Below are 25,077 nucleotides of genomic sequence, written 5' to 3' on the forward strand. Positions count from 1 at the left end.
TTGGCCCCAGGGCCTAGGCCAGGCTTGGCAGGTGAAGAATGCTCTCCTGTTAGGACAGCTCCCTGTCCCCAAACTTGAAACCCACTCTCAAAAGAATCAAATCCTGGGCCAGAGAAGTGACTGAATAGGTGAAGAAAGAAGCTTGCTGTCAAGGCTGACAGCCTGAATTAAATCCCCTTCAGACGGCAAGAGGAGAGGAAACATTCCTTCAAGTCTTCCGACCTCTACATGTATGCACCCCTACATAAATAAATGTAACAAGACCTTTTAAAAAGTCACATCTTGCCATGCATGTTGACTCATGCCTGTAACCCAGCACAGAAGCTGAAGCTCATCCACTATACACAAGGTTCAATCTGCCTTGGAAGCCTGAGATCCTGTCTCAGAAACAAAGCAAAACAAACATTGAATTGAATTCAGTTTCTCTTCCTCTTTCCACCCTGCCAAATGCTACTCCTTTTTGCATTTGGCTTCCAGATCTAGAGTCCTCTCTCAGACATGTGGGCAAATTGTTCATTCACTCACCCCCAAATAACTCCCCAGACCCGAAGAGGGGCACCTGTCTAACCCACACTGGGATTGCTCTTTTTGGCCTGTGACCTCCAATTTCAAGCGTTGGTGAAAACAAAGGAGTTTTCTCCCTGGGCCCAGGTCTCTGATCATCACAGGACAGATCCAGCTTGCCACTGTAGGGTACCTGACCCTTGAAATGCTGAGTCATCTTTATCCAGACAATCCTCTGCCCTGCTGCGTCTCAAAGTCACTCTTAGACTCCTTTTGCCACCGCTGTCTTTGCAGCTAGACAAGAAATTTCCTTTACAGAAAACGGTCCCACGTCAAGACTACCAGTAGCTTCAAGAAGCGGTAGGCGCAAGCCTGAAGCTTTGTTTCGGAAGCCACAAAGCTGATTGAAATAATCAAGTTACAAGAATGGAAAAAGGTTTCTTACCCAAGATTGCCAAAAGGAGACCGAGAGAGAGAAGCAGGGAGCCTTTCATGGTGGCTGTTCTTGCTTGGTAGTCCAAGGAGGAAATGGCTCCTCTCCTTAGCCACCTGGAGTTTTTACTGTCTTTCAAGTCCAAAGTCCGGTCATTAACTGACGTCAGTATGGGCAAAGGCAATTTGTTGTTAGAATCTGGTCATATACCACAGACTGCTTTCCTCTGGAGATGACTCGAACCCAGCTTCAAGATGATTTCCTTGACTCAAAGTCCAGAACAACTAGAAATCCTTGCACGGTTAGAGGTGAGTGCATTTAGTTAATCTCCTTTATATCTTGGACATGGTTGACCTATCACCTTTGCTTAAGCCTACTGTGCCTTTAAACACTCAGTAATCTAGATGCAAATGATTGTCTCGCCCCCCACCCCTTTTAATTGTTTTAAAACTAAAATTTATTTTGTGTGCACACCACAGTGCTCATTTGGATGTCAGAGGACAATGCATAGGGTTCTTGACCCTTTGCCATGTGGGGTCAAGGGATGGAACTCAGGTCATCAGCTTAGTGGCAAATGCCTTTGCTACTGAGTCACCTCCGCAACCCTCACCCACCTCCGACTGCCAAGAATTCCATTTTCTCCACCTGTGGTTTCAAGCATCCCTGATTAGTACTTTGGTGTTTCCCCTAACTATTTGTGACTTGACTTCTGTCACACTTTGCTGTGGACTCCCACTCTGGGCTTCTCTCAGTGGTCACCTCTAGAAACTTTATTATCCTATCTTCAAGCCCCCATGGCTCCTAGATGTCACTTTACCTGAACATAGACCCCAAATTGTCATGCTCCTATTAGAAACAGGCTTGCAGGTCATTGTGGGAAGGATCCCCTTTCCCATAATCAGCTTGGGCGGCCAACTGGGGCGTTACCTATTTTAACAAGGGGCAAGTATCACAATTGCCTCTTCTTTGAATTTGAAATTCCACATACAAAGAGAAAACTTGGGAGGCAGAAGAGGCAGACAGATCTCTGTGAGTTGGAGGCCAGCCTGGTCCACCATAAAGAGTTTCAGGCCAGCCAGGACTACCTGGTGAAACTGTCTTCAAAAACAACAAAGCTAAACAAACCAACAGAACAATCCCCAGTGAAAGGGGAGAGAACATCATTGTCACGTTTCCTTAATATTTAAGAGAGGAGCTGGAGGCTCAATTAATAGCGGGCTTGCCTGGCATGTACAATAAACTGGCCGTGGTGTCATATGACTGTAATCCCAGGACTTGGAATTAGAAGTTCAAGGCTTTGTCTCTCATACACACACACACACACACACACACACACACACACACACACACAAATTATAGCATGAAACTAAAATAAAGCACTCCTTCCTTGCTATTAAAAAAAGGGAGGGGAGGGAGAGAGGTGTGGCAGCAGCTTTGTTGAGGCTGATAAGGGAAGGCTTCATCCTCCTGGCAAAGCACTGCTGCTGTTAATGGAGGATTACTCTTTCTAATGCGCTCAGCTCTGAGTTGTATCTCTGGCCCTGGGTAGAATCTTGGCTTTCTAGAGGAGAAGCAAAGGCATCCTCCTCTTAAGACTTAATCCAAATAGGGCCAGGCAGTGGTAGCACTCAGGAGACAGAAGCGGGTGGTTAGATCTCTGTGAGTTCGAGGCCAGCCTAGTCTACAAGTGAATTCCAGAACAGCAAGGGCTACACAGAGAAAACCTGTCTCGAAACACCACCACCACCACCACCAAAAAAAAGAGACTTACTCCAAATGGGCCTGTTGATCACCTGGGTATGACACTGACCCTCAGAAAAGCTGTCCATCTAAAAACTTTGGAAAATTAGAATAAACCTCACCCCAGTATGAGTTGGCACTATGGGTCCTACAGTCTTTATCTACTGTCACCTCCCTCGAGTGTGTCTGATGGCAATGGCCCCGGGACCACTGTGGCCCTTGTCCACTCTCTCCCCTGAGAGTGCTCCAGTTTCCCAAGAATAAATTCACCTGTGTTCTACACTGGGCTCCGTGTGTCCAGTTCATTCAACCGGAACACAGGGAGCTGAGAGGAGGCTAGAGCGACGCCCCACTTAGAGCCTCAGATTTAGACTTGAGAAGACTTCTGGGTGACGTCACAGAAGTCACCTCTACCAAGCATCAGCGAGTGCTCACCTGTCAGCCCACGGGCTTCCTCAGTCCTTTGTTCTCCTGCCCCTGCCTCCAGAGCCTCCTCTGTCACCTGATTAGGCCTTCTTAATCCCTTCTTTTCTTAAGGTCCAGCCCTACCCAGAAGAAGACATAACAACAATTCTCAGGACTTTTATCCTGAACCTGAACTCTGTCCTCAATTTAAAAATTATATTAACGCCCAGAAGCTCCTATTGTCCCCAAAGTCTCCACTCAAGAATATGACAGAAGGCTGAAGAGCCGATTTAGAGGTGTCAAAGGGGCTCACTGTTTTAACAGATGAATGGAGATCTGTTCTCAGTGTGCTGGTCAGAAGGCTTACAACTGACCCTGTAACTCCAGTTCCCGGGGAATCCATGCCTCTAGCTTTGGGGGGCATCTGCCCTTAAAAACGATAAAAAAAAATAGATACAAAAAGAAAAAGATTATGTTAAAGAGGCTGGGAAGATGGCTTAATTAGTAACGTGGGGATCTTAGTCAAGACCCCAGAATCCATGCTAAAAGATGAACATAATGGTGCAGGTTTATAACCCCGTGTGGGGGTGGGGCGGCAGATCCTGGGCCTTTCTAGGGATCACTAAGGACAAGCCAGCTTAGCGGGAAAGGCTGAAAAGGCGAGCTCCAGGTTCAGTGAGAGACCCTGTCTCGAGAACATAAGCAGGGGAGCCCTAGAGGATGCCCTGGTGTTGACTTACAGGTGGTTATGAGAACTGGGATACTGGGAACCAAACCTGGGTCTGCTGGAAGAGCAGGAAGTTCTCTAGCTGCTGAACCATCTCTCCAGCCCTTAGAATGTCTTTCTACACCCAGTGTGAGGTAAAACCATAGGCTTGAGAGTGAGGTACAGGAGGCCTTGAAAATTGACATGAAATTAACAGAAAAAGCCGTCTGGCAGGGAGGAAGGCTGGAATCACCACTGCACTGCAGGGAGGAAGGCTGGAATCACCCCCATATGCTTCCCATCTCTAGAGGGATGTCTAGAACTTCTGGGGTGACTGATTGAGGCATGGAGCACACCAGAGTGTCTGAAGGGGACCTATGGCCCATTACAATATCAAAAAGCACACCCCTGGGTGGAGATTCAAATGCTTCAGACATGGGACATATGAAGTTGCTTGCAGAACTACATGTCTCAGAGCATGTCGGAGAAACCCTGCACTATCCAATGACTCATACGTCCTGCCTATGTTAACGCAGGCCCCTATCCTTTGCACAACAGTGTGACCGAGTGGCTAACCTTTCTCACTATAGTTTCTCGGCTTCTGCTGCAACTGCATGTTCCTGTTTAGTTCCCTCTCCATGGACACAAGACCTGGAACTCCCAACAGGTGCCCATCGAACCCTGATAGCCACTGACATCCAAGACTCACCATGTTGTGACTGTCGCCCTCAACTTGAATGGCACCAGACTTTAAAAGCATCTTTTATTCTTTCTCCATATTCTCCTTCTTTCTTTTCTTTTTCTTTCTTTTCTTCTTCCCCCAAACATTTGTTTGTTTGTTTGTTTGTTTGTTTGTTTTTCAAGACAGGACTTCTCTGTTTATCTTTGGATGCCCTGGGACTGACTCACTCTGTAGACCAGGCTGGCCTCAAACTCACAGAGATCTGCCTGCCTCTGCCTTCTGAGTGCTGGGCTTTAAGACATGTACCACCACTGCCCAGCTGTTTTCTTCTTTCTTTTTAATTTTATTTCTGTTTTATTTCTTTTTTACAGATTAACTTTAATGGGATTTAATTTATTTATTTTTTAAAATATTTATTTATTTATCTATTTATTTATTATTTTTACTTAGTATACAATATTCTCTCTATGTGTATGCCTGCAGATGGTTGTGAGCCACCATGTGGTTGCTGGGAATTGAACTCAGGACCTCCAGAAGAGCAGCCAGTGCTCTTAACCTCTGAGCCATCTCTCCAGCCCCTGGGATCTAATTTATGATAGCAGATTCTGTGCAGTCCACTTGTTTTTTTTTTTGTTTGTGTTTTTGTTTTTTTGTTTTTTTGTTTTTCGAGACAGGGTTTCTCTGCAGCTTTTTTAGAGCCTGTCCTGGAACTAGCTCTTGTAGACCAGGCTGGCCTCGAACTCACAGAGATCTGCCTGCCTCTGCCTCGCGAGTGCTGGGATTAAAGGCGTGCGCCACCACCGCCCGGCTGTGCAGTCCACTTGTACAAGGACTTTGATCACTGGTAGACACGTGAATTCTACAGATATACAACCAAGAGACTCTGGTCCCTGCTCCACTCCAGCCCCGGGCCACTGACCTACTTCTGTCATTTGCATTTTCTAGAGTTTGACATAAATAGTATCCTACCCATGTGCTGTATTTTTCCCCCTTTTGGTCTTTTAACACACTCATTTGTATAGTGTGTCATTTATATTTTTATAGTGTATCATTTATATAATGTGTGTCAATAAATCCTCATTTCTGTAGAGTGTTCTAGGAAATGAATTTACTATTGTTTTTTATTGATAAGAAAAAGCCCTAAGCCAAGCAGTGATTTAATTAATACAGTTTCTGTGTGGTTATTTCTGGAGTCTGGATGGCTGGGAAATGAACAAGTAGCCTCCTACAACATCCCAGTCCAAATTTTCTTATTTTAAATTAATTGTTGTCTTCTTGTTTTGGAGTCCCAAGAGTTCATTACCCATCTCTCCCTCTATCCATATGTATGTATTAGATAGGGTCTCACTATATAGGACTATACAGGAAGCATGATAATATGAGTTTAAATTCTCAACTTGCATGTAAAAATCTGGGCATGGCCACACATGCCTTTAACCCAACATTGGAGGGCAGAGACAAGAGCTTGTAGTCAGCCAGCCGGCCTAGCCAAAGCAGCAGGCATCTGGTTCAGTGAGAGACCCTAACTTAAAGGAATAAAGCAGAGAGCAATAGAGGACGAGACTCAACATTCTCCTCCTAACATTTGGCCTCTGCCTGTGCCCACTTGGGCAAATGTACCCACAAATTCACATACATGTAACGTACATATATATCATACATATATAGCATGTACATAAAACACACACCTAAAAATTAAAAAATAAAAATTAAAGATCAGTTTTTTAAAAAGAGCACACATGTGATACATATATACAGGCAAACACTCATACACATCAAATAAAACAATAAATCCCCCAAAATAGTTAGCAATAACAACAACAACAAAGGTGCCAAGGAGCAGCGCCTGCAACACTCCCACACCAGAGTCTGCTGCTGCTGCCATATTGCTCAGTGGGAATATTTATTATGACCTCCTGTACTTCTGTGGCCACTGAACAAAGAATATGACCAGGCAGGGATGGAGGACTTGCTAGCCCTTGTCTCCTGGCTCTTCCCTGGCTTTATCTGGAAAAATATAGTCAGCAAGACAATCAGAGAGGCTGGACATGGTGGCAGATGCTTTAATCCCAGCACTTGGGAGGCAGAGACAGGAGGATCTCTGCGAGTGGAGGCCAGCCTGGTCTATAGAGGGAATTCCAGGACAGCCAGGGCTATGACAGTGATAGTCTTGAAAATCAACTCCCCACTAGTGTCGGAGGTCCTTCTGTATGTGTTGCTTTTATTGGTTAATGAATAAAGAAGCTGCTTTTGGTCAATGGCTTAACAGAATAAAGCCAGGCTAAAAGAGATATATACAGAGAGAAGAAGTAGAATCAGGGAGAAGCCATGTAGCTGCCTGCAGGAGACAGATGCCTTTGGCTGGAGCCAATCAAAACTTTGCCGATAGGCCACAACTTCTTGGTGATGCCCAGATTAATGGAGATGGGTTAGCTGAGGATAGAAGAGCTATCTAGAAATATGCTTAAGCCATTAGCCAAACAGTATTGCAAATAATATAGTTTCTGTGTGATTATTTCTGGTCTGGGCAGCCAGGAACAAACAAGCAGCCTCCTACCACACCTCCCATCCCCCCCCCCCCAAATAAAAGCAGAGGAATCATAAAGTCCTGAAAGTGTGAACCAGCAGTCAGTTTGTCTTCTGTCCCTTTCTACCTGGACACAGCCCAGACTCCAACACCCCATGATTACAGAACCTGTTCTTTCTGTTGCTGCATTTTCTGTGTGGTGGAGGCGCACTTCTTACCAGGCTCACAGATTCTTGAGTTTCTTTATTGACTTTACCCTAAGTGAGTGGCAGTTTCGCTTCAGAAGAGCAAACTCACTGCATATTGTGCATTTCTCCTGTGGGGAAGGAACCCTGGTTCTGGACTATGATCCAGGAAGGTAAAGACTCAGTCTGGGGAAGTCCCAGCCAAGGACTATGAGCTGGAGGCCAACCTGACCCACACAGTGAGACTTTGTATTAAAAGAGGGGAAGAAGAGGCACATGTGTAAGTGCCTGTGTGCATGTGTGTGCGTGTGTGTATGTGTGTGTGTGTGTGTGCCTGCACGCATAGAGACATAAAGTTAACACTAGGTGTCTACTTGATCACTCTCCACTTTATTGAGGCAGTTTCTCTCATTGAACCCAGAGTTTGCCAATTCTGGTTAGTCTATCTAGACAGATTGCTGGGAGGAGGTGGGGGTCCCTATCTCTCCCCAGTGCTGGGATTATAGGCGTCACCGTGCCTACTGGCTTTTCCACGCATCCAGGGACAAAAGCTTTACCCACTGAGCCATCTCCATCTCCCCACTCTCTTCTTCATACTGTTTTCTGCTGATTAATTTTACTGTGTTGTTTTGTTTTTGCTATGTAGCCTAGGCTGGCCTTGACTGTCGATGATTCCCCTTCTTAGCATCCTGACTGCTGGGATTATAGGTATGCACGACCACACTTGGCTCAAAAGAAGCAACTAAATAAAAATGCTATTTTACTCTGTCTGCCATGCTTCTTGTCTTCTCACATAATTCAAACCAAGACAGGGAAAAGAGATGACTCTTATTAGGACAACCCTTCTATATCTTAATTATTTATCTATTGAGTACCAGAGTTAATTTGCCCAGAGAAATTATAATTTGCCTGACATTATAGGTAGGTGACTTTGCCATGATCAGCTAACAAGAGGGAGATGTGTCTGTAATTGTCTGTAAAACAGAACTATGCTTTGGGGATGACCAGCAAAGATTCTATTGGTTATTGGCTATGAAGAGGAATGTCCACGTCCCACTCTATGTGTGTGTGTGTGTGTTTGTGTATGTTGGTGTGTGTATGTATGTGTGTATGTGTGTGTATATGGGTGTGTATGTGTGTGTATATGGGTGTGTATGTGTGTATATGGGTGTGTATGTGTGTGTATATGGGTGTGTATGTGTGTGTATATGGGTGTGTATGTGTGTGTATATGGGTGTGTATGTGTGTGTATATGGGTGTGTATGTGTGTGTCTGTGTGTGTATGTATGCATAAGTGTGTGCATATGTGTGTTGATGTGTGTATGTGTATGTATATGTGTGTATGTTGGTGTGTGTATGTACGTGTATATGTATATGTATGTGTGTGTGTAAATGCAGAAGGTCCTTACGATTACAGGGCAAACATTTTACAGACAGTTATCTCCCCAGCCCCTTGCTTACTTTTTTGTGCACATAGCCCAGGCTGGCCTTGGATTTACTGCAGCGGGTCATGCATTCCTCATCCTCTTGTCAACTACCTCTCAAGTGCTCAGACTGCCAGCATGCACCACATGCCTGACTCCCAGAAGGCACTGCAAAGCATCTCTGTCCAAGATGAAACAATGCACAAGACTGTGAGACCTCCGTCTCCCTGGAGCTTCCGTAAATTGGTGTGCAGTGAGGACCGGCAGCACATAAGCAATGGAATGAAGTAGTTTCCAAGTACTAAGTGCTGGGAAGGAAATAGGACACAACAGGAGAGTGACGTGTGGGGCAGGAGTGCTATCTTACACGGAAAGGTTGGCAGGATCTTCTCACAGGAGCTGGCAGCGCGCTAGACCTGCGACTCTAGAGGCCCCAGGAGAAACAGAACAACCCAGTGTAGAGGCATTTCAATTGTATTTTAATAAATAAAGTCTACCTGAAGATCTCAGAGTAAAACAGTCCCACTGGTCAGCCTTACAGACCAGGTTATGGTAACACACACCTTTAATCCCAGTAACCACACTAGTTGCCATAGAAACTGGGCGGTGCATATCTTTAATCCCACTGATGCATGCCTTTAATTCCAGCCTTAGAGAGGAATATAAGACGGGAGAAGAGGGGGAGACAACTCTCAGAGACAGTCTCATTTTGTGATTCCTGGATACTGGATCACTGTTTCAGACTGAGGTCGAGGTAAGAGCCTGCGGCTGGCTGTTTTGCTTTCCGGATCTTCATGTTGAACCCCAATATCTGACCCCGAGTTTTTATTAATCGTGCTTTACTTCAGGCTGATACATCAGACAGCACAAAGGCCGGGAGTCTAACGGCGGATCTGCTGCTTTGAGGAGCCCTGAGGCTTAGGGGGCTGGGAGAAGGTATTGTCAGCGGCGGATTGGGCCTGATCCTGCAGGACCTCCAGGCCCTGGCACACAGGGTGGACTTTAGCCTACTGCAGCATAAGAAGTCACCAGCTATCTCAGCGCGAGGATGGCAGAGGCCTTCTTTGCTGCCTTATCTATAGGATTAGCTTGCCCAGTGGACTCTATCCAGTCTCTTCTCTTTATGGCTTAGTTGACTGGTCCCTCCCTGTTCACCCGGTCTCCATCCCTCAGAACAGCTGGCAGATAGAAAGCTGGCTCAGTAAATATTTATGAAAATGAAAGAATGGGTGGATAAATGCTGTGGGCTTTGCTCTGGGTACAGGGAGCAGGAATGCAAAATGAGCAAGGCCAGGAGCTGAGGCTGTGGGTTCACTGGGCGTTTGGGTCATTTGCTCTCCAAAAGGGTGTTGTTATGCTCGAATAATTCACAAAAGAGAAAGTTCAATCGCTGAATGAACAGGTGGGAGAAATTCTAAAGGCATGCAAATGCTAAAAGAAAAATTACTCTAGTTTTACTTGTTATTATGTGTGCCTGTGTCCATGTCCGTGTGTGTGTGTGTGTGTGTGTGTGTGTGTGTGTGTGGCAATATAACCCTCTCTGGCCTGGAACTTGCTACGTGGACCCATTGACTTCAATCTCACAGTGATCTCACCTCTGTCTCTGAATTGCTGGGACTACAGACTAGGTCCCATTTAGATGAACTAGTTTTTAAAATTACATTTGCTGGTGGTTGGGGGCGGGGTGCACAAACCTAAAGAACAACTTTTGGGAGCTGGTTCTCTCCTTTCACCACGTGGGTGTCAGGATCGAACACAGGGCAATAGCCTTGGACACAGAGGTGTGTAAAGCCACTTCACATGCCCTGGGCCATCTTGCTTATCCCTGGATTAACGTCTAAGGGTGAGGACAGTGTTTGTTCTTATTGTTTTGCCAGTAAACCTCCTGCTAGACAGTCACCTAGTGATCTTCCTGGCCCTGTGAACCATCTCCACCCAGGGCTGGAGACACAACTCAGCTCACATTCTTTTGATGAAAACCCACGTAACAGCAGATTAAAGAGTTAGAAAAAGTATAAAATAGCCATGCTTCCCCATCTCCCCCCACCCCCGTCCCCAGTGCTGGGGCTCGAACCCAGAGCCTTGCACTTGCTCGGCAAGCACAATACATTGAGCTAAACTCTCAACCTCAACCCCTATAAAAACAGCCTTGCTTTGCCAGGAAATAACCTTCCCTGAGCGGGACGGGCAGCCAGTGCCCATTGTCCTGGAGCAACATGTGGAAAGAACATGCTGGAAGGAAACATGACCACCAAATGTGACGTGTGGGGCAGTAGGACCAGATAAGCTTCCTCATGGTGGCTTTGTCTTCCCACGTGGAATTATCGGGGTTAAAGGGAGATTCAGATACCAGTCTGGGGGTTTTGGTTCCCTTTGCTTTATTACATTGAGACAGGAGCTTACTCTGTAGCCCAGGTAAGCTTGGAACCCAATATGTAGCCCAGGCTGGCCTCAAACTTGTGTATATTTTAGGTGTAATCTACCACACCTGGTTCAACACATGAGGCTTATGCACTAGCTGTACGTCCCCAAATTTCTTGGCCTTCCCGAGGGGCAGGGATTTGACCTGTAAATTTTACCAGTTCACCCCACTGAGTCAGTCAACTCTTAAATACTTTTTTTTTTTATCACATCACGTTCGATTTAATGCCCTACTTAATTGCATTTTATAATCCATCTTCTAGAATGGAATTTTCTAGAAGTTCCGTAAAGGGGCTTCCCCCAGGAAGTTTGACTTTTCACTTCTTCCTCTTCCACTTGCCAACTGGATTTATGAAAAGTCTGACTGAGATTTAAAAAAACAAAAAGTGAGTGGGTCTAAGGTTGAAAACTTGCCCTCAGGGTGCAGCCTGGCCCAGAGGAAAGCCAATAAATCACAAATGGACTGTCTGGACTTTCTGGGGTTCGTAGGCATTCTGGTTTGTTCCTGTCCACTTTTTCCACAGTCCAGCCATCCAGAAAAGTAGGCTTGGGGTGTGTTTCAGCCAGAGCTGAGTCACACTGCACTGAGGCCCAGTGGCTTTCAGGTGTCTCTCCAAACACAGCAGCAGGTCACATAGATTCAGTGCACATGTGAGTGTGTGTGTGTGAGTGTGTGTATATGTGTCTCTGTGTGAGTGTGTGTGTGTATATGTGTCTCTGTGTGAGTGTGTGTCTGTGAGTGTGTGTGTCTGTGTCTCTCTGTGTGTTTGTGAGTGTGTATGTGTCTGTGTGTGTATATGTGTCTCTCTGTATGTATCTGTGAGTGTGTATGTGTGTATATGTGTCTGTGTGTGTGTCGTGAGTGTGTATGTGTCTGTGAGTATGTGTCTGTGAGTGTGTGTATATGTGTCTCTCTGTGTGTGTCTGTGAGTGTGTATGTATCTGTGAGTGTGTGTCTGTGGTATTTGTGTCTCTGTGTACATGTCCGTGAGTGTGTCTGTGTGTGAGTCTGTGTCTGTGTGTCTGTGTGTGTCTGCGTGTGAAACTATGCCTCTGAATTTATTTCAGTTTTTCTGATGACACAAAGAGAAAATCTGAGGCTCATCAAGCATATTTTCAGTCGTTCTTGAATGCAGATGTAGCTCTCTTCATAGGAGATCTGGCTTCGGGGAGGGCCTTTGGCAGTCAAAAATGTCCACCTAGACTCAATATTCTATTTTTGCTATTTTTATTTTATAACTACTTTCTATTTACAGCCAAGAAAAGTCATTCTTTTCTATCTGTAGTTGTGATGTAAACTTTAAAAGCAGTTCATAGGACCAGCAGGATGGCTCAGCCAGTGAAGGAGCTTGGCGCCAAGCATGAGGAGCTTGATTCCTGGAACTGACTCCTTCCATACATGTGCTGTGATATACATGTGCACATACAAATACACATATGTATGCACACAAAAAATAATTGAATGTTAAAAATCACAAGAAAATTCATCTAGATCTTTAAAACTGAAAGTAAATTTCAAGCAAAATATTATGTAACAGAGTGTGGAGGGGATTTGTAGTTTGTCAAGAATCCTGAGGTTAGCCAGATATGGTGGTACATGCCATAGTCTCAGGACTCCAGAGATAAACGGGGGAATTTCTCTAAGTTCAAGGCCAATCAGGGCCATGCAATGAGACCTTGTCTCAAAAAAATTGGAAGGGCCTACTTCTGGTGTGCAGATAAACATTCAGACAAAACACTCATGTACATTTAAAGAAAAGGGGGGGGCGTTAATGGGACAATTGTCGATTGAGTTTAAGCGTTGAGTGTCTTTTCTAATTTTTTTGAAGATTTATTTAATGTTTACTAGTGCTCTATTAGCATGCATGCCTGCACATCAGAAGAGGGCTTCTGATCTCATTACAGATGGTTGGGAGCCACCATGTGGTTGCTGGGAACTGAACTCAGGACCTCTGGAAGAGCAGCCAGTGCTTTTAACCTCTGAGCCATCTCTCCAGCCCTTAGGTGTCTTTTTCTGATCATTTTGCTCTCCCAGGACACGTTGGCAGGTAGTCAGCACTCCTGTGCACTGGGCCTTAAGCATGGAGAGCCAACGCCCAGCTCAGCCCTTGCGCACTTTCCTCTTTTAGTGGTGGGAGGGGACATTTTTCATGGGTTACATGTGCTTTTCTCTGGTTGTTTCCCTGTAGGGTAGAAGGCCTCGTCCCTGCCACCCTACAGAGAGCCCCACACCCTACATCCTACAGAGAGCCCTGAATCAGAGCTTCTCAACTTCAGGCAACCTTGTCCTATCAATGGGATTCTTTATTTGGTTTCAGGGTTTTTTCTTTTAATTTTTATTTTATGTGCATTAGTTTTTTCTTGCTTGTATGTGTGAGGGTGTCAGAACCCCTGGAACTGGAGGTACGAACAGTTGTGAACTGCCATGTGGGTGCTGGGAATTAAACCCAGGAGCTCTGGAAGAGCAGCCAGGGCTGTTAACCATTGAACCATCTCTCCAGCCCTCCACTAATCCTTAACTATACCTTTTATATTGTTTAGAAAAGGGTGTCCGCTTCCTGGAACTGAGGTTATGGGTGGTTGTAAGCCACTTAACCACTGAGCTGGGTCCCTACTATCAAAGTTTTAGTGGAGAATAGACACCGGGGACAGAAACACAGCCTGTGAACTCTCAGAATTCCTCTCAGGGGAAACGGGTCCTTCCCTGTAGGGCAGTGAAGAGCAGTTACTGGGCCTTGTCTGCTGTGTAGAGATCGGAATGAATAGGTAAAAGGAAACAGCTCGTTCTCTGGTTAGGCAGCATAGTTCCCTTTCTGACACTGGCCTTTTGGGGTGAGGCACTAGGGACCCTTACGGGTCAGGCTCTAATTGTGTAAGGTTCTCAACCTTGGGTCCTGACCCCTTTGGGTCGAATGACCCCCTTTCACCGAAGATCAATGGAATACACAGATATTTGCATTACCATTTATAACAGTAGCAAAATTACAGTTATGAGACAGCAATGAAAATAACTTTATGGTTGAAAGGGTCACAGGTCAGAGAGGTGGAGAACCACTACTCTAGGACAACACAAGCCACCGGGTCAGGCCAAGTGCTCAAGGTCTGTGTGCTGGAGAAGGGGTATTTGGATTTTTATTTTTAGCCTTTAATGTTATGTGTTGGTCAGCAGCCGCCAGGCAGGTTAGGACCCGGAGACATCCCCATCTCCACCCCTGACTCCCAAGCAAGGCTCCTCCCTTGATGAAGCCCTTCTGGGGTTCCAGTTCCTCACCAATGCCTCAGTCAGTACTCTGCTTTGGCCTAAGGCCAGTTGCAAATTTCATATCACATCTCTCCCCCAGAATGCTCCCTTTTAGTGTCTGGGGAACCAGAGGAAGGAGATCTATGAAGAGGTTGGGAGATGGGGCTTCTGCCCAGGATGGGTTGCATTCTAGCTCTTACCAAGTCAAGATGCCCTCAATACGCTTCCCTGCAAATGTTTGCGGCCCCTTGGGGAAAAGCTCCTCCCCTTCAATAGTATCTTCTTAGAGAACAGCTCAGTGATTGGGTTTATGGACCACAAAGCTAATGATCAATGGGCACAGTGCCTGACACCCTCTGCTAAGTGGAGGTGCCCTGATGCTCTCCAGAGCTGGGTCCCCACGTGGATGGATCATGGGGAAGAAAGCAGGGTAATTTCTCCACCACATTCCTTCCCAGGGAATTAAATGAGAGCTGAACCCTGCATTGCCATCACGGGACGGACTAGCAACAAGCAGAGCTCTGCCCTCTGTTGGTAAAGATGGAACAGCAAGAACTCTCGTTCTCAGCAAATGAGAAGGGAACAGGTGCAGCCAAACCTAGAAGTCAAGATGGCAGTGCTTCAGAAACGCCGAAGTAGACATAGAATCACTCTTGGGCCCAGCAGCTCTGTTTCTAGTTAGGTACTGGAGAAATGGAAGTCTATCCACACCAAACTCACACATGAATACTCACGGCGGCATCTTTCATGACAGCACAAATGCAGATCAGCCCAAAGCCTCAAGCCCCACCAACCACAGAGACAAAAGCCTGACTGTCCATCTAATAAACAAGGCATGGTAAAATATAAAATAGTAGAAATGGGTTAATTTAAGATGTAAGAGTTAGCTAGTAATACAGCTAAGGTATTGGCTAAACAGTGTTGTAATTAATATAGTTTCTTTGTGATTATTTGGGTCTGAGTAGCCAGAAAAAGAACCAAGCCTTTTTGGCCTACATCAGCACACATTTTTTTCCTGACTGCTTAAATCAAGTACAATTTAATTGACATGTCCTGACATGGCCTCTTTGCTGGGCTGACAGTGAGCATCTCAGAAACTTGCTTAGGTTTTAGCCTCTTTCTTTCTTTCTTTCTTTCTTTCTTTCTTTCTTTCTTTCTTTCTTTCTTTCTTTCCTCCCTCCCTCCCTCCCTCCCTCCCTCCCTCCCTCCCTCCCTCCCTCCCTCCCTCCTTCCTTCATTCCTTTCTTTCTTTCTCTATTTTTTGTGGTTTTTCGAGACAGGGTTTCTCTGTGTAATGGTTCTAGCTGTCCTGGCATCTGTTTTGTAGACCAAGCTGGCCTTGAACTCACAGAGATCCTCCTGCCTTTGCCTCCTGAGTGCTGGGATTAAAGGTGTGCACCACTACAGCCCGGCCTGGTTCAGTCCCATTTTCATTATTTAAAGTTTTGAAGAAATATACTCTGATGAGATAGACTATTTCAACTGTTCTCTTTTTTTTCTGACAGTTGTTTTCTTGTATTGTGATATGTCAATATTAATGCAATCTATTTTTCTAACTTACCTCTACATACCATGCTTTGCTTCCTTGTTTAATTGAATAATTCAGCTAGGTGTGATGGCACACACCTATAATCTCAGTACTCAGGAGGCAGAGACAAGCAGAACTTCGTGAGTTCAAGGCCAGCCTGGTTTAAAATACTAAGTTCCAAGCCAGGCAGGGCTACAGAGTAACAATTTCTCCCCACACCTCCGTGTTCATACTCTTCCTCATCCCCAAATAATCTGTCCTGTGACTTAAAAGTGAAACATTTGAAAATGTTTTTCATTTTGTTTTTGCACTTACTACAACAGTAAGTTTTTTTTTTTTAAAAAAAAAGAAAGAATGGAATGTCAGAGTTACACCCATATGCGCAGCATTTATGGTGTGTTATAACTGCGCCATATATAGTGTGCCAAGTAGCAGGGCAAAGCAATCAGAGCAGACCATACAGTCTGTAACAACTGCATGATGCTAGCTAGCATAGGGTACAAGAAGAACCATAAGCCAGACACAAGCAAAACCATGGCTGTGTCTCAAGTTAACATCACATATAGAGAGGAAAATTTAGCTCCTATACAGTTTTTTTTAATGTCTTCTAGAATATGGTTCTATTTACTTGTTTTATCTATTTCAAATGCAATACTAAATCCTAGTTTGTGAGCCCTCCAAGAACAGACAGCCGCGGACTAACTTCTACAGCATTGCTTGTCAATCCATGATCTTCGAGGTTCTCAGCTCAATGGAGACAAATTCTTACCCTCTGGTGTGAGCTTATCCTTGCTCAAAAGCATCTTGAAGACTGGCAGAGGAATGAGTGAGTGGTCACCATCTCGTCTAGGATGAACTAAACACCCAATGGAGGTCACAAACCTATCTTCCAGAATGCTTTTCTAGTGCTGGGATGAATATCATGATGTCTATTTTGAAAGTCAACTCTGAGAAGCCAGTTCTGAGCAGCTTTTATAAACTAAAAAATAATCAGGTCCTGGGTATTAAGTAACATGAAGTATGACAAAGCTGGCACTAACCACAGGATTCAAGGTTTGTACTTTCCTCACCACAGCACAGCACCCCACAGTATAGCCCAGCACAGCACAGTATAGCACAGCACAGCACAGTACAGCCCAGCACCCCACAGTACAGCCCAGCACAGCACAGTATAGCACAGCACAGCACAGTACAGCCCAGCACCCCACAGTACAGCCCAGCACAGCACAGTATAGCACAGCCCAGCACAGCCCAGCACCCCACAGTATAGCACAGCCCAGCACACTACAACACAGCACAGCATACCACAGTATAGCCCAGCACCCCACAGTATAGCACAGCACAACACAGCACAGTATAGCACAGCACAGTATAGCACAGCACAGTATAGCACAGCACAGTATAGCACAGCACAACAAAGCACACCACAGTATAGCACAGCACAACACATCCACAGCACAACACAGCACAGCACAGCACAGCACAGCGTCATTTCTAGTTCACCCAGACATTTGCCTAGTCTCCAATCGGGCTTTCTCAAGAATGAAGAGGGATTTCTGCCTCCCTTATGGAGTTCGGCCTCAACTGTCAGCCATGCTAAGCTGGCTGGTCAGCCTTCCTCCTGAATTCTGTAACTCCCATGTTCTTCTGGTGTGTATTTTCAGAAGTGATACATGACCTGGAAAGTGTAATAAGCAGGATATTTAAACCCTCGGTCTTGTTAAAATCCCTCACAACTATCTAACCTTGGGGTACCATCTTTCCTCTGACTTTCAGTTTCCTTTTCCATAAAGGGAGTGGGGCCCAGTGATAAGTCATATCTAGCGTTAGTCTCTATGAGTCAATTGATACCTACCATGCTTTATTACCTTTGGATTGCCACCTCCCTTTATTCACACAAGCATCGGAAAGTTGCATACAGGGGCAGGAAGACCTGGATCCTGAACCTTGCTATGAGGCCTACAACACATTCTATTAATAGACGTAAAACACGGAAATACCAACTTACAGACATAGTCATAGGACAGCTAAGAATAATTTATTGTTATTGTCTTATTCTTTCAAGATATCTCAATCTGAAGCCTGGGCTGACCTTAAACACATGATCTTCCTGCCTAGGTTTCTCAAGGGCTACAGGCATGCACTGCCATACCAGGCTTGAGAATATATGGTAAGCAGAAGCCAACCATGTGTGTTCATCCAGGGTCATTTCCTACGTTACTATAAGCCACTAGCCATTGCTCCAGAATGAAGGGGTGAGACATATGGTAGAGAATGAGAGAATGCTACTGTCACTGAACACTGACCACGGTGTCCAAGGAGCTGTCAGGCTAACCTTTAGTTATCAACAAACCTTTATTGTATCAATAATCACTAATGCAGGAGTGTGTGTGTGTGTGTGTGTGTTGGGGGTATTGGGAATTGAACCCAGGCAAGTACTCCATCTGAACTCCATCGCTAGTATGTTTGTCTCTTTATAGTGTGACTCTTTACCTGTTTCATAGCTTAGAAGGTTGTCAGGGGGCAGAGTGGCTTGCGTCCTCCGGTCCCACATGTGCGGTGCAGCATACCATCTCCTTGGTTAACAGTTGCCTGCCCCCAGGTACCAGAGCCTTGTGGTCAGCCCAGCCAACCCCTTGGGCTATCTGATGGCAGAGGTGGCAGGTGCCAGTGGAGAGGCCAAGGCGGCGCTGATGGCGGCGGAGTGTTCCTAAAACCGCCTGAAGGAATTCCGAAGAATGGGAGTTTGAGTCCCAGGCACTGGGGCTGACTGCTGACGAGCTTCTCCGTCATGAAGGGGTTAGGCTGCGAGGTCCCCAGGAAACCCTGCTCAAACTGCAGCCTACTCTGCAGCCCTCACTTGCCTCGGGTTTGGTGGGAGGAGTCAAGAGCAGGAAGGGGGCCTGGGCGCCAGGCCGGAACCCAGCTCAGCCCTCCCCTGCTGAGCATTGGGATGGACGCTTGCCTCTTCCCCCTGAGGCACGGCAGCCGGCCTGTAGCTGGCCCAGACCACTGACTTCTTTTACCTCTTGGTGGAAGATCCCTACATGATGGCATAGAACCTGGGCCAATGTGCTCAGTGACCTCTACGCCATGGGCATCACTGAGTGTCAGCCAGAGCATGAAAGAAAAGGAAGGAGAGAAGGTAACACCGCTCATGAGCAAAGGCTTTCATGATGCTGCAGAGGAGGGAGGAACCGCAGTGATGGTGGACAGTGGACAACCCTTGGATTACCGGGTCGCCACTGCGGTGTGTCAGCAGAATAAACTCATAATGCCTGATAGTGCAGTGGAAGGAGATATTCTGGTGTTAACCAAACCCTGAGGAACCCAGGTTGCTGCCAATGCCCGCCAATGGCTGTGTAATCCTGAGAAGTGGAATAAATCAAAGTGGTGGTTTCCAGAGAAGTAGAGCTGGCCTATCAGAAAGCTATGGCTACTCTAAACAACTGCTGTTGGCTTGATGCACAAACCTAATGCCCAAGCAGCCACGGACATTACAGGCTTTGGGCGTTTAGGACACTCTCAGCACCTTGAAAAACAACAACAATAAAAAAATCAAGTGTTCTTCATCATTCATAATCTGCCAATCATTGCCAAGATGGCTGCCAGTGGCAAAACCAGTGGGCGCTTTGGCCTCCTCCAAGGAACATCAGCTGGAACCTCTGGGGTATTCCTGATTTGTCTGCCAAGAGAACAGGCAGCCTGCTTTTGTTCAGAATCAAATCTTCCAAGCATGGATCGTCGGCATTGTGTAGAAGGAAAACCGACAGCCCCGTATCATTGACAAGCCTCGCGTGATTGAGGTTCTACATCGGGGAGCCACTGTTGCCTCTGCTGCTCCTGATAATTCCAAGGCAGCCTCTGTGCCTAGTTTATGAAATGGAATAGCAGAAGTCATCGGGAAAGCAGAACCATTCAGCATGCTCATGTACTGTTGGTGGGGTTGATTTTAAGAACTTAGCGAAGGCTGCCTGCATAGTGAGTGCCTCCAGGTGCCCTTGCTAGTTCCATCAAAAGCTGCCTGTGTGTACATCCAGGGCCATAAGTAACCCTGGGGGAATGTGTGTTCATCAGTTGCGTGACTGAGGAGCAGGAAGCCTTTTCCCAAAGCAAGATGAGACTATTCCAGGTTGAGGGATTTTCTTTACACTGAGTTGATTCATTTCTGCACAGGGAGTAAGATTATTACGATTACATACAAAAAGAATAAACTGCAACATGAAAAGGAAATTAGAGTTTGGACCAATATATTCATCAGTCTAAATTGTTAGAGCGCCTACTGATTTGCTGTCAAATTCATTATTAATTTCTCTCAGAAACCACCTCTTTTCCTGTTCTGGCTGAGAGTTGAGCAGCTTGTCCAGCTAGGGAAGGAAGACTGCAGCCCCTGACTTGGTCTCTGTCAATGATGCCTCTTCCTCTAACTCCGGCTAAGGACTGGAAGAGGCTGAACAAGCCTCAGAGCCAGGTGTCGGTGGTCATTAATACACTAAATCTTATGCTGAAAATTCCCGGAGGTTTTAGTTAATAAAGAAAATTTCTTACAGCTAAATAAATAAAAGGGGCTTTGTTGGAAAAAAAAAAAAAAGAAGACAAGAAGACTATCAGGAATGTGATTAAGAAAAGCCTGGCAGTATGTAGAACGCTAATCCCGCCCGGGGATAAGACCACGACCACAATTTAGAGTCAAATCTGAAGTAAGCTTTAATTAGATACTGGCCAGGCTCATGGACTCTGGTTTCCCAGAAAATGGTCCCGAGTCATGATTTGCAGGAGCTGAAAAAGACAAAATCCATAGTTCACTGCCTTTCCTGCGAGGTCCAATCACAGGCAAGCATACATCCTGATGCGCTCTCTGCCTGCATACCTCCTGTACGTCCAATCACAGGCAAGCATACATCCTGACATATTTCCTGCCCACGTATCTCCCACCACAGGCGATCAAGCACATCTGGTGCAGACTTGTTTAGGGGAGTGAAGACACGTGGCTTGTTATCTCCTATGAACAACAGGTGCCTGCGTTTCAGGACCTCTGTCCTTGGGCAAGGGGCTTGCAGACCAGAGGACTTTTTGTTTCTCAGATCTCTCAGGCACAGTGATTTAAGACTTAACACATAACTTTAACCCTCACAGAAGCCAAGACCCATTGCTATTGCTTCATCCACAGTGAAGAGCACAATGCCTTCCTTTAGTAAATACTCACAGAGCATCAATCTATGTAAGATGTTTTCTTTTACATTTATTTGTTTATTTTGTGCGTGGAGAGGTACACACGCCATGGCTCAAAAGTGGAAGTCAGAGGACACTTTGTAGGAGTTGGTTCTCGTCTTCCATCACATAAAACCCAGAGATAGAAACAATTCATAAAATACAAAACAAATAGAAGGGAAATTATCTCCTCACAACAGGATAGCATTGAAACTGAGCACAAATTTTGGCTTTTGAAAAAAAAATTTGCCAATTTTATATATTTACAATAACTTCTGCTGATTCAGCTCCCCTGCCCAGGCAGGGTTGCAAATTCAGGGCTAGACTGCTTTTCTGATACTATGGGAGAGGTGAGAGCTGCTGTGTGGTGTGTGGGAGGGGTGTGAGTGGTATGGAGGGGGAAGGGTGTGGGAGGTGTGGGGAGGGGTGTGTGTGGGTGGGTGTGAGTGGTGTGCGGGGGAGGGGTGTGTGGGAGAGGTGCGTGTGTGTGTGTGTGTGTGTGTGAGTGGTGTGGAGGGGGAGGGGAGTGGTATGTGTGTGGGGGGGTGAGTGGTTTGTGTGGGATATGAGGAGAGGTGTGTGTGGGAGGGGTGTGGGAGGTGCGGAGAGGGGTGTGTGTGGGGGGGTGTGGGTGTGGTGGGGTGGAGGGGAGGGGTGTGGGAGGTGGGGGGGAGAGGTATGTGTGGGGGTGGTGTGGTGTGGTGTGTTGGTGGGGGAGGAGTGTGTGTGTGGCTGGTGTGTGGATTGGGGGGGTGTTATGGTGTGTGTGTGTGTGCGTGTGTTTGGTTGTGGCGGGGGAGGGGGTGTGGGCGGGGGGCGGGGGTGTGTGTGTGAGTGGTGTGGAGGGGGAGGGGTATGAGTGGTGTGTGTGTGGGGGTGTGAGTGGTGTGTGTGGGTGTGTGTGGGGTGTGGGGGGGTGTGTGGGTGTGGTGGTGTGTGTGGGGGGGTCTGCCGGTGGGGGGAGGGGTGTGTGTGGGTGTGTGTGTGGTGTGTGTGGGAGGGGTGTGTGGGTGTGTGTGGGAGGGGTGTCTGGGTGTGTGTGGGGTGTGGTGGTGATGCATTACAAGGGTTACAAAGACCACAGGAGGTCCTGAGGAATTTAGAAAGGAACTGGCTAGAAAACGATATGAGCCACCCAATCCCAGTGTGAGGAACACGAGACTACACTGGGAATGAGCACCTGGAGAGATAGGAAGGACATTGTTTCCTGATTAACCTCATCACCCGGCTTAAAATAGACTGATTATTAAATAGTGGTGCATCATCCAGTACAATCCCTACTTTATTGGGGATGGTCACTGTGTCAGAGTAACATCTGTGACGGAAGTATAAATGAACATCAGAAGAATCAACACTCTAGATTTTTCTATTCTTTTTTTAAAGTTTTATTTAAATAACATTTTTCATTTATTTTATATACCGACCTCAGTTTCCCCTCCCTCCTCTCCACCCAGGCTCCTCCCCGCTTCTCACGTGGCACATCAAGGCAGGGCGAGGTAATCCAGATGGGGAACAGGTTCTCAGAGGCCAGCTAAGTGCCAGGGACAGGTCCTGATCTCAGTGCTAGGGGCCTTTCAAAGAGTCACACACATGCAGAGGGCCTAGGTCGGTCCTATGGAGGCTCCCTAACTGTTGCTCCAGAATCCATGAGTTCCCACGAGCTCAGGTCAGCTTATACAATCCCTCCTCTCTTTCTTCAGCAAATCTGGCTCCTGTTTGGAGGAAGGTGGGAAGTACATAGCCTATGGGTTTTGCCTTTACATGTTCTGGACTGATGTAATTTGTGGCCAAATTTGGGAATCCCAGGCATGGACCTGGTCAGTGTCCATTGTCCTGGCCAGTATTTTACAAAGTTTGCTTCAAATTTGGTTTAAAAATTATAGTAGTGGTTTTAGAAATTAATATGGGTATAAGTGAAAAGCTAGATTAGTTAAGAATTCACTAAGGCCCCAATGCTATTGATCAGTATTGGAGAGTTTCAAACTGAGGAAATTTTTACTCAAAAGCCCCCAAAGCTCCGCACACCACGAAGTACATGTTTCTGGTTTCCTTTCGTGGTGCTGGGCCTAGTACTGGGGGTTGAAGCCAGGGCCTTGTGCATATTAGGAAAGCACATGGCCACTAAGCTAAATCTCCATATCTTTTTAATTCTTTACATGTTGAAACAGGATTCCACTAAGTTGCCTGAGCCGACCTTGAATTCACGGTATAGCTGAGCCTGGCTCTACAGTGGTCCTCCTGCCTCAGACGCCTGAGTAGAGAGGCTGACAGGCCTATGCTACCAGGCCTGGCCTTTTACTTCGTACTGGAACCCAGCCAGCTTTGCAATATGCTTCTGACATTAAGTAGTCTCAGCATGCTATGTACTCAGCCTGACTCTGAACTCACGAGATCCACCTGTCCACGCCTCCCAAGTGCTGGGATTAAAGGCGTGCGCCACCATACCTAGCCCCACGGACCAGTTCTTAAAGTGTCACTCAGAAGTGACACATTTCGTCTTCATTCCCGTGACTTTAGTCAAAGCAGGTCCCTTCCAGGGGCTGGGGAAGAGCCTGTTACCACATGGCTAGAAGAAAACAATCTCCTTTTCAACCCCTGTCAATCGCTCTTCTACTTTCTGCAGTTTTATCTTTTCTAGAATGTACTATAGATGGACTCAGTGTGTAGACTTTTATGTTAAAGAAAATACTTGTGCATTTTTTTTTGTGGCTATGTGTGTGTACCATGTGCGTGCAGGAGCCCAGATGGGTCTGAAGATGGCATCAATCCCGTAGAACTGGAGTTACAGGCAGCTGTGAGCTGTCATATGGGTGTTGAGAATAGAAACCGGGTCCAAGAGCAGTGAGCATACTTGACTGCTAAGCCATGTCTCCAGCCCACCCAGCTTTCTTTCCTCTTTTTTGTTCACTTAACACAATGCTTTTGAAACAGTCTTGTGGCAGCATCTCTGCCTGTTAGACTAGTCTGTTCTTTTTAATTGCTTCGTAGCCGGGTGGTGGTGCACGCCTTTAATCCCAGCACTCGGGAGGCAGAGGCAGGCAGATCTCTGTGAGGTCGAGACCAGCCTGGTCTACAAGAGCTAGTTCCAGGACAGGCTCTAAAGCTGCAGAGAAACCCTGTCTCGGAAAAAAAAATTCTTCGTGATGCATAGTTCTTCCACAATGCCACAGGTGTCCAACCTTTGGACACTGGATACAACGCTTCATCTGCAAGTGTGCTGAGCAGCATTCATAGGTTAGACACGTCTGGTAGTCTTTCTCTCCCTCTGTCTCCCTCTGTCTCTCTCTTTGAGAGAGGTACCTTGCTGGGCACCTCAGATCTGTCCTCTGACTCATGATTCAGACCGATCTGGCCTTGAACTTGCTGTCATCCCTCTGCCTCAGCCTCCAGTGTGCTAGGATTATAGGCACATCACCATTTTATTTTTTTTATGATTCATGTACCCACTAATCCATCCTTGCTTTAGTAACTGCTTACTAGCTGTGGGCCAGACCTGAGCACGGACTATCAGACACCACTACAGTGCTATTGGTCCTCACAGTACAATTCTGAGCTAACTGGTCCCTTTATGTTGATAGGGGGCAGGCTATGGAAGTGAAGGGGCCAAGCTCAAGCCACCAGTGACAGTGAATAGTGACATCCAGGGTTCCATATCTCTTCCTTCTTTTGGTGACAGGAGGTTCTTGTTCACCAGAACCAATATGTATCATTTCCTGATAGTTATATAATGATTTCCTACGAGTTCTTTAATCTTTGCAACTTCCTAAGGCAGAAATTATCATCTATTTCTCCAATCAGGATACAGAGGTTCAACACTGGGGTGGACTCAGGTCTGCCATGGTGATTTGTGAAGAAAATAGCAGGGAAGTATAATGTCTCCTACCAACTGATGGTGCTGGATGATTCAATAAAGTCAGTAAGAAGCAGCAGAGACATTTACTCCTGGTATGGCTGTCTTTCTAATCTGAAGTTCCTGATCGCTATGCCAAGGGTTGCATGATGTCACAATGCCATTTTCAGAGCCAAAAGCTGCCAAGGCTTTCACCTACTGACACAGGAGGACTCTGCCC

General features: G+C 46.2%; 1 pseudogene; it reads left to right on the top strand.

Annotated features, from left to right (window-relative positions):
- The first annotated feature begins 18,444 nt into the window (after positions 1–18,444).
- Positions 18,445–19,677, top strand: LOC119824262 (annotated as a pseudogene).
- The last annotated feature ends 5,400 nt before the right edge of the window (positions 19,678–25,077 follow it).

The sequence above is a fragment of the Arvicola amphibius genome, chromosome 10, assembly GCF_903992535.2.
Source record: "Arvicola amphibius chromosome 10, mArvAmp1.2, whole genome shotgun sequence".
In the NCBI taxonomy this organism is placed as follows: domain Eukaryota; kingdom Metazoa; phylum Chordata; class Mammalia; order Rodentia; family Cricetidae; genus Arvicola; species Arvicola amphibius.